Raw genomic sequence first — 10,848 nt, forward strand, 5'->3', positions numbered from 1 at the left:
TACTGTTTGCCAAAAATCTTTACCCCTGGTCTGTGTCACCTGAACATGCTTCCTGGAATATGTGCTGTGGCTCCTGCACACATTTCCCCCACTTTTGGCCATTAGTGGGAGTGTTGAGCCGTGCTGTGATGTCTGGGATAATCCAGGATGTTCTTGTAAGCCCCTACGTGCAGGCCTTATCTCTCCATCGCTCAGGGTCTTTATACCCTTCACCCTTTTCCAGAGTGCTTCCCTGGTCCATGACAGCTGCCCAAGTCCAGACTCCAGTGCGTCAAGTGGCTGTAAACTAGAAGCTGGCTGACCTAGTTTCAAAACAGGTTAATCAGAATAAATTTGACAATTATTTTTCTAGACAGAATGTCTTATGTGATTCATTTATGAACTAGTGTACAGAACTAGGCTCGATGACTTTGTGGTCCCTTTCTGTTTCCTTCTTATCTTGTGAAGTGAGATTTAACATTTTCAGAAGGCATTTGCTGAAATATTCATATAAATGAAGCAAATTTCCATATAAAGCAGAAAAATCCAATTCAAGTTTTCGTCCCCTTAATACTGCCTTTTCAAAGTCAATGTTTGCCAAGGAACCTGTTCACTATTTTTTTGTTTGTTTGTTGTTTGTTTGTTTCATTTCATTGTGCAACCCCGTCTCATGGAAGAATGAATAGATTCCTATTTGATTAGCCATGCTCCCTGTTCCCCAGGAGCACAGAATCTGTTACGTGCTGGGCCAGCCTCTCTGTCTCAGAGCCTTCATCTGCCTCCAGCTCTGACCTCTGATAAACAGTGAAGACTTGGTTAGCAGAGCCTCTGGGAAAGGTGCTGACGGTGGGCTTTTAAAGACAGAGCTCCTGCTCATTTCCTGTGCTAATTGAGCCATGCCGTGGATTCCCCTTAGCGCTGAATGTCCACCACACCTACAAGGCTTTCCTGTGGATTTCGCAGCAGACAGTCTTATTCCTCAGACTGATGCTGTAATGCACCGGAGCCCAACAGATGGAGCCCCACCACACTGAAGCCACAGGACACACGGCTCTCAGGGAGGACTTGACGGCATTTCACTGTTATGGATGTACAGTTACCACAGTGTAACCTTGACAATATTAAATGTTTTTTCGGGAATCCACATTCAAGAGAAACGATTTTAGAACAAATTCAAATAGGAATAAGCCACAAGATTAAGTCTGTCTCCAGAGCTTATGCTCTAGGTAGGGCCCTGCAGAGGACCCTGGCTTTCTTTCTAACCACAGGTACTTCCTGTCCGGTTTGCCTGTGGCTAGTCCACGTGGTACTGTTTCTCTTTGAGGCCTGGTACTCTGTAAGTATTCTGGAAGCAGGATTGGCTCTCCTTCAGTTCTTCAATTAGAATTCATACATCTGCTTTGTCCTTTAAGTGCTTGGTTTGTTATTAAATACTTCACAGCATTCTGTGACTTGTGTTCTGGGGTAACTCACTTAGACAAAGGGCACTTGTTGCCAAGCCCCTGGCTGTGACATGTGACAGCCCATGAATCTTGCCATTTTCCGTGGCTCAATCACATCAGTCATGCGATGGCCCTCCTGAATAATTTACCCAGTGCTCTGGTTTAATCCAAGAGCTCTTCTGTTTGGCATGATGGACGCTCCTGTCGGGTATTCATTCACCTAGCTTACTCCTCAGACGTGATCCTTCTTTCATTGGCTACCCATCAGCAGGGATAGAAAGTCGTTCTGAAGAACATTGGCATTAGGAAAGCACAATTAAGCTTCCCTGAAAATTAGGCTAGGTGTGACACCACCTGCCAGTAATCCCGGCCCTTGGGAGCTTGAGGCTGGAATGCCACCAGTAGGTTTAGTCCGGTCTCTTTAGTAACAGTGTGTCTCGGAAAAAAAGGATTCATTTTATGGCATATAAAGGCCAGACCTACTCTAAAGCTACCTTTAGTCACACAATGCCATTAGAAAAAGAATGAGAATGTAAGCGTCTCAGATGTGATTAAATGGGAGGTAGAGACTCTGAAGCTGGGAAATGTAAAAGACCACCATCCGACATGCAGTGGCTCTAACGGAAAACAGCTTACATCCAAAAGTCGGTACCCAGGCTCACTTGGCAATCACACTGCTGATTTGGTTCACGTGCTAGGTTTGGAAAAGGCACCCGGAATCGGAAAACCTCAAGCCATTCAATGTTTAAGGGCCCCAGGGTGGGTCTCACTTCCCATGACCTCATCTTACCCAGTGACCTGACCTGTCAATGGCACCCCACCACGAAGGCAACTGCCTGCCTCCAGCACCGCAGCTCACAGCCGGATTTTCATCCACAGCGAAGCTGTCACCTCGGCTCCCTGGACCTGTTATATGATGCAATGCTTTGGCACGCATGTTTTGTTCTAAAATGTTAAATACACGTAACTTTTAAATTTCATTTTGCAGAAGAATATTTCAGGTAATTTGGAGAACCCCAGGCAACGTATGTCTGAGTGTTAGATATTCTAGGCTGCAGTTTCCCCGGGGACCTTGCCTCTGAGCATAGTTTACACAAGTTCATTCAATCACGCAGTTCATATTGTATCTCAGTTTGTACTTCTGAGGGATGCCGGCCGACATGAACCTTACAATGTTCCTGTGATGGAGGAAATGAAGTTAATACCAGAAAGGATTAGTAAGCAATCTACATTAAGCTTTGTTTAAAAAGCCTGGGAATGAAAGTTATTCCCACTCAGTGACTTAAAAAGAAGGATGCTTGTGCGGGCCTCAAACTACAGAGAAGGAGGAGGTCTTGCTGAGCGGTAAGGCCCACAGGACTGAGGACTGCTAAGCAGGCAGCAGCTGGATCACGTGTACGTGCAGAGGCGCAGGGGTTGCTGGGAGCTAAGGTGACTTCTGACACGGACTTTCAGGAAATACAGCTGGAGGGAAAATGTCAAGTAAAGCCATCCTCGATGGAGAATGGCACCCTCTGAAGGAGTGATTTGGAAATACACTCCCATTATCGACAAGTAGGTTCAGAATCTCTAGGTGATGTGGTACTCACTGTTTACATTTTATTCTTAGTTTGTTTTCCCCACTTGCTATTATTTTATCTGTATTTGACAAAGAATAGCTTGTCGTTTTGTAGTTTTACTATTGAGAACTTTGCCAGTTCCAGAAAGAGGATGAGTCCCCACGATCATCTGCCAAAGGGGAGGGTCTACCTCTGAGAAGTACCTGGAGATGAACCCTGAGTTTCTACTCCGATACATCTGCACAGTGGCAGACGGACCACGTGAGCAGTGGGCGTTTGAATCCTTGAGTCTCAACTTTTCACAACACTGTAGTTGCAGCCTTGGATTTTGGATTCCCTGCAATGTTGACTTGTTTCCTGTTGGGCCAAGCATGTTTCTGTCTGGCTTACCCTAGGTGTGGGGAGGGACAACCTATCTTTAATGGGTTTAACTAATAGGCAGAGAGGATGCTCCAGGGACTGAGGGTCCCGTGATGACCAACCACTGTGAGATTACTTACCTTGACATGAGGAGTCAGCAGGCAGTCAGAAAGGAAGCCAAGAACTACTGAAGCAGAATTAAGTCTTGTCTTCCACCTCAAATTTGTGTTTTTTTTGTAGCCCAGAAGACCTAAACCCAGACAAAGATACACACGCACATACACATGCACATATGCATGAACACACGCATACCCTGCCCCTCTTCCCCCTCTTCCCCCCTCCCAGCCCGCAGAAACTCCATTGTCCTCCAATGTCTCAGACTTAGTACCTTAGTTACTTCTTGCATATCCGTGGAAAACACAGTAATGTAGGTAAGGGCGTTAAGGTAGATGTTTGAATATTTCATTTGAAATTGCCTTCCTTTTTGGATTTACTATGAGTACTGATTTTCCCTCACCGAATGTGTGCTATTTGATTTATAAGCTTGATGATAATGCCATAGTTCAAGCGTCTCAATTACAAGTCAATCGTCCTCGTCGTGCTTAGGGGACGGTGGCCCCTGACATCTTTTGCATTGCAGATGTCTGTATGATGGGGTTGCCACGTACCCCGGTATTACCTTCTGGCATTGAAATCAACACCTGATCATTTCCTGTTCTGTTTAGGGGTGATGTCCTGTATAGTCTCATAAATTGAGACTTACAGATGAGTTTAACTGTGCATGCTTAATTTAAGATCTACCAAATCATAAACTGTTTCAGAAAGAAAAAATAATGTACTTCAGAAATTAGATCCTTGCTATTTAAAAAGAGACTTAGTCATAGAAGTTTAAAATAGTTTTTTTGAGAAAAGTCTTTGGAAGAGATAGCAGAACGTTCCATAATTACAACAAAAGTCAATAAACTTTCTGTTATAACACGTTAACAAGATGGCTCAGAGAGTCTTAACACTAACTTTCAGCTCAACTTCCTTGATCTGCAAATTCTTCATTACACCAGGTGTGGTATTCCAGGCCTGCATTCCTAGTACTGAGGCTCCTGAGGCAGGGAGATAATATGATGCATTCAAGACCAAACTGGATAATAATTTACCCTATCTCCTGTCTCAGAAAGCCAGAAAAAAGGAAAAGTTCTGAGTTTCTTTGAAGTGGTTTTTTTTTTTTTTGGTCATACTTTATAAGCTAATATTAAAAATGTGATACCCCTTGAGATATCAAATATGTATATATGATATCTATATAGATAGTTATTCATTTCTATATATATATATATCTACCCATCTCTCTGTCTATCTATCTATCTATCCATTCATCAAGTGAAAGAGAGAGACAGAGAGAGAGAGAGAGAGAGACAGACAGACAGACAGACAGAGACAGAGAAAAGAGAGAAAGAGAGAGAGAAAACACTGTGACCAAAAGCAACTTGGGGATGAAAGGTTGATTTCACTGACAATTCCAAATTGTTCATCATCAAAAGCAGTGAAGGTAGGAACTCAAACACAGCAGAAATCTGGAGGCAGGAGCTGATGCAGAGGCCATGGAGGCAGGAGCTGATGCAGAGGCCATGGAGGGCGCTGCTGACTGGCTTGCTCCTCATGCCTTGCTCAGCCTGCTTTCTTATAACATCCAGGACCATGTGCTCCGGGGTGACCCCACCTACAGCCAGTTGGGCTTTCGAATTTCATCCATGAATCGTGAAAATGGCCTACAGACCACAGGTGATTTGCAGTTAAGATTCCTACTTCCAGGCTTGTGTCAAATTGACAAAAATCAACAAGAACATTCACATCAGGTGAACAAGCTTCCCTTGTCTTCCTGGGCTCTTAAGGGCTTGGAGAAATGTGTATATGGCTATAGCATTGTGTCAGTGCCACCTTAAGTAACCTCTGTGCTACCTGTCCTTCCTCTCACTCCACTAATTCTTTCAGTGTCACTTTTATCCCTGTTGGACATTAAGCTGTTGGAAGCAAGGTAAGTTCCACTCTGTCTTTGTAGTGGCTTTCTGCCTTCTTTCTGTCACCGAATAAAAACTGTTTATCCATTCACTCATTAAAGGCTGAGGAGATGGCTGAGGGGTTAGAAAACTCTCTGTGTGAGGGTGAGGATGTGAGGGTGGAACCCAGCACCAGGGCACGGAGACAGGCAGATAGAGCCTGGATGTCGCTAGCCAGCTAGTTTAGCAGAGTTGAGCTCCAGACTGGGTGAGAGGTTGTATGTACCTCAAAAAATACAGTGGGCAGTTACTAAGAAAGAGAACAGTGGATCTCTGGTTCCCACAGGCACATATGTGCACAAATTGTTTATCATCTACACACACACACACACACACACACACACACACACTGGGGAGAGAGAGAGAGAGAGAGAGAGAGAGAGAGAGAGAGAGAGAGAGAGAGAGAGTCATTTTGACTATTTTTAACCTTCATCAATCATGAACAGAGCTGTAGTAAGCATCATGTGTGGGATTTCGTGGGCACATACACTTCCAGATGATCCTTGCTGGGTAAACGGATACATTGGGTCATATGATGAAGGCATATTCAGTTTAGTCAAGAACTGACCAGCAGGTGAGGGGAGGGTTCTACTGCAGAGAAGGAGTTCTTATGACCCTTTTGCCTTTGGGGCCTTTGGTGCGATCATGATGCAGGGTTCTATCCCTTCTACTGGCATGGATTATATCCACTCTTCTTGCTTTGTTTTGGAGTGCCTTAGAGACGGAGAGTGGTATATCTGTAACTCACTGGCCATTTGTGATCTGGTGAAGTGCCCAGTCTCATTCAGTTTTCAATCATTTGTTAAATGTATTCTTGAGTCTCAGGAGCTATTTGCATATTTTCCTGGTTTTTGTCATATGATTCTTTGTATCCTCTCTGGTCTATAGCTTCTGTATTTCATTGCTGTGGCAGAGGAGGAGTTACTTATTTTGATGGGATCTTGTTTTTAATATTTTCTTGCACGGATCATGCTTTCTATTCTGTATGTCATACAGAATACTCCAGGTTTTATGACTTTTCTCTTGTGCTGGTGTGTATGTGATTTATGTGCCTAATTAAGGGCTGGTAAGAACTCATTAAGGAGTTACATAAGTTGTCTTTATTTTCTACATCTGGATTATTTACACATACAAGTTCATATTGTCTCCCTGGAATCCATCCCAGTTGGTTGAGCTGTATTCTCTTTGTACCAGGCACGGATTTGATGTGTGAGCATCTGTTGGGATTTTGTGAGACCGAGTATACTGATGCCTTTTCTCTTTCTGTTTGTCTTTGTTGGAGGGGGTCCTGATGCCAGAATGAAGTGAGGCATTTCTAACTTCTATTGCCTGGAACGCTGTAGAGTTAGCATCATTGATCTCCCTTAAATGGACTGTACAACACATGGGCGGCCTATTTGGGCTAGATACGTTTTGGTTTTGAAAAGTTATCAATTTCATTTCATTTACTGGATAAAAGGCAGGCCTGCCTAAGCCATCTGCTTTTTTTTTTTTTTTTTTTTTTTTTTTTATGTAGGTTTCACTAGAAGTGTCTGGCTGGGTGGGATGGCACATTCCTTCAATCCCAGCAGAGTCAGAGGCAGGCAGATCTGAGTTCTAGAACAGCCTTTGGAGGAATTTTCCATTTCTTTCTAGTGTCACAATTGGGGGCATTTGGTTGTTTCTGTCATAGCAAGACTCCCTTATTTTCACTTTCATGCTCTTTATTTCAGTAGAATGGTCCCTCTTTCACCCATAATAGTAACAATTCTTATCTTTCCTATTTTCACCATATTTTTATTTTACTTTCTATTACTTTTTTTTTTTTACTTTCTATTTACTTTATATTACACCCTTACTTATGTTACCAATCTTTTGATGACTAAGCACCTGTGCTCGTAGATTTTCACTGTTGAGATTACTCAGTCCTCGGGTCCTCGCAGAGGATGCTGGGAGGGATGTCTACTGTGTTAAATACTGCGCGTTGACAGCTAGTTTAGAGTACAAAGAATCCCTTTCACCCGGAAGCCTTTAAAAACCCAATGCTACAGATTCTGGAGTCAGGATGCCTCCAGCCACAGGCATCCTTCCCCAGGACTGCAGAAAAGTGCCCAGCACTGGGGTTTGCTTGTGGGTGTGGCCTGGAGCTCTGTTTAACTCAGTCCCTGGCAACACAGGGAGATTAACTAGACTGTGGAGGAAAACAAAAACAAAAGCAAAAACAAAAACAAACAAAAAAAAAACACCCAAAAACCCAAATTCATACATGTATCAATCAAAGTTGAAGGTAAGCACCTTCCATTCATAAAGACTGTCCTGTGCACTTGTATGTCACACTTGTGCCAGTATGTCACACACACACCACACTGAAGCAGGGAAGTAGAGTAGCTTGCGGTCTGTTACAAGTACCATATACATGGAAGCTTCATAGTAATCATTTTAAAATGGAAAAAGAGACCTAATCGTGACTTTCATTTGTAACTCAGAAAGAAGAGGTAACCAGGAAAGATGATTCTAAGATAACCAGAGTCAGTTACCATGGCTCCTCTCAGGTCAGTGTCCAGCCTGTTTTACAAAATGAACTGTGACTGACCATGCCCATGAGGAGGCCAGGCTCCATCCCTTGGCCTTTAGTCTGGCACCCTACACCGTTTGAGATAGACACATAACACATGGATTCCATTGACCAAGCTCCGTTTGCTTAGAAGTTAATGTGCTATTCCTATCAGCTGCTCCCAAACACGTGTGTTTTGACTGTAGTTTGAAAATGTGATGGAATGGTTCTATTTTCTTCCATAAATACGAGTCCGTATGTGTAAATAATCCAGATGTAGGGAATAAAGACGATTTATGTAACTCCTTAATGAGTTCTTATGAGCCTTTAATTAAGCACATAAATCACCAAGAAGCCGTTGGGCTCTAATCGCTCCTTGGATCTGCCGTTGATCTGAACAGCGAAGCAGAGCGTGAGCCTTCTGCTTCTTGACTACGCTGCTCACTGCCTGTGTGCACACCTGCCGAGGTAGGGAGTGTGCAGGGATTCTGTTAGATAACCAACGCAAAGCCAGGCCTGAGATGTGTGTTGCTCGTGAGCGATGCCCACATGGACACTGTCTGTACCTGGGCATGTTATCACAACCCCGGGGACCCTAAGAATGGCTGAGAAGAAAACCAGGAGGAAACACAAAACTATCACACTCGAAAAGAGGTGCGTCAGGGGCTGGAGGGCAGGTGTGAGCATTGAACAGGTGTGAGCAGCCAGTTCCTGCAGGGCAGAGAAAGAAGCCTGTTTTGTTTTTGGTATGGAAGGGCCCAGCCTGACTGGAATGCACTTCATGAAGATGTCAGCAATGGGGGCAGTCTGCATTTCCACTGTGTGCAAGGGAAAGGTCTTCCTTTAAATGACCCAGCTTGAAGAGGTTGGTTGTTCAGTATTGTACATACATGCATACTCTGTATGGGCACACTAGTGCTCACAACACACAAACTTCACATATGTGTGGACACAGGCACTTTTGTTTAAATGAATAAATTATTTCAACTATATTGGTAGTTCTTAACCGCCTTAGATGGTGGGGATCATCATGGGCAGTTTTGTTTGTTTGTTTGTTTGTTTGTTTATATCTTTACTGAATAGCCATCAATGCTGGAATGGCAGACATTTTGCATACACATGAGTGTCCAGCCTAGGAACATATCTTTTTGTTTGTTTGTTTGTTTGTTTGTTTCAAGACAGGATTTCTCTGTGTAGCCCTGGCTGTCCTGGAACTTACTTTGTAGACCAGGCTGGCCTCGAACTCAGAAATCCACCTGCCTTGGCCTCCCAAATGCTGGGATTAAAGGTATGTGCCACCACTGCCCAGCTCTGGGAACACATCTTAACCATCACAAAACCCTTCTTTAGATGACAAACCTTATAAGTACTTGGACCCAAACTTTTCCATCTGAGATAAAGTTGTATCCACAATTCCCATATAAGTTGTGAAAACATAGCATATTGATTTTAATTTAGCGATTTTTATTAGCCTTTATTATTAGTGTTGTTATTATTATTATTAGTGTTTGAGAGAGAGTGAGGGAGAATATGTGTGAATCAGGCACACATATACTAAGTATATGGAGGGTTCAAAGACAATTTTGGGAAATTGGTCCTCTCCCTCCACCATGGATGCTGGGGATCGACATCACTGCTTTATGTGTGCCCTGCAAATGCTCTCTCCTCTCTGAGCCATTTCACCTGCCCTTCAGCCAAGGTTATGAGTCCTCACAGAGCTTCAGGTGCAGGGCAGCTTCAGTGTTTTTAGTACTAATAGGTGCTGGCTTTCATTTTCTGCATGTTACATGAGGAAATTCAGTTGATGTTACCTTTTTATTCCATCTGTAGGCAAGGTATACTGTCTATGGATTTCAGGCTTTGTGAAAATTTACCAGAGAGATAAGCATTGAGTGGGTTAAATCTGGTGCATTTGTTTATATGAAAATTCATGCACATAATTAAAATTACATATATACACGCACTTATAGTATTAATCTGTTTCTCATTATACACTGAGAATGGGAACAAGTAAGATTTGAATCCCACAGTGATCTGATGTCCTCAGACTGATGTGACACCACAGGCCGTTCTCTCACCTCTGGAGGCTGGAAGTCCACCAGCCACCACAGCAGAACACGGTGGGTGAGGCCTGCTGTTTAGATAACGGCAACAGTGTCTTTCTGTTGGGTTATAATTTTCACACAAGCAACTTTCCTGGATGAAAGAACCCACCAATCAAAACTTCCCTTACAAGACCCCTCCACATCCCTTTGGCCACCTAGAACTCACTTTATCCTACCCATGGATCTCTTAGAATTAACATCACATCTTCCTGAACTGAATACAGAGAATAAATGTCTCTGTATTAGGGCTCTCTGAAGGAACAGAATAATATGTATGTGTTGCATATGATATGTATATGGGACTTGTTCGACTGGCTTACAGGATGTGGGCTGGATAGTGCAACAATGACTGTATCATGACAAAGAGGCTGAGGATTCTGTAGTAGTTCCCTCCGAGAGGCTGGATGCTAGAAGTGGGAGGATTCCTGGCATCTCTGACGGAATTCTGGAGAGGGTGGATGGATGCAGTGCCATCCTCAGCAGCAGGCTGGATGAACTTGCCAGTGAGAGTGAGAACAGGCAAACAAAGAGCAGATGCGTCCTTCCTTCTTCCACGTCCTCCTCAATGGGCTTCTAGCAGCAAGCATGGTCCAGAACTAGGGAGGGTCTTCCTGCTTCAAACATTCTGATAAAGAATATCTTTCACAGGGGTGCCCAGCAGCTTAGGTATTAGTTGATTCCAGATGTAGTCAAGTGGACAGCTAACTTGGTTAGTTGGCTTTCCCCAGAAAGGAACCATTTTATGGCATGCAACTCTGCAGTTCTCAGTTTTCTGGGAATCTCTTCTTTCCTTCCTTCCTTCCTCCCTCCCTCCCTCCC

The sequence above is a fragment of the Mus pahari genome, chromosome 19 (assembly GCF_900095145.1).
Source record: "Mus pahari chromosome 19, PAHARI_EIJ_v1.1, whole genome shotgun sequence".
Lineage (NCBI taxonomy): Eukaryota > Metazoa > Chordata > Mammalia > Rodentia > Muridae > Mus > Mus pahari.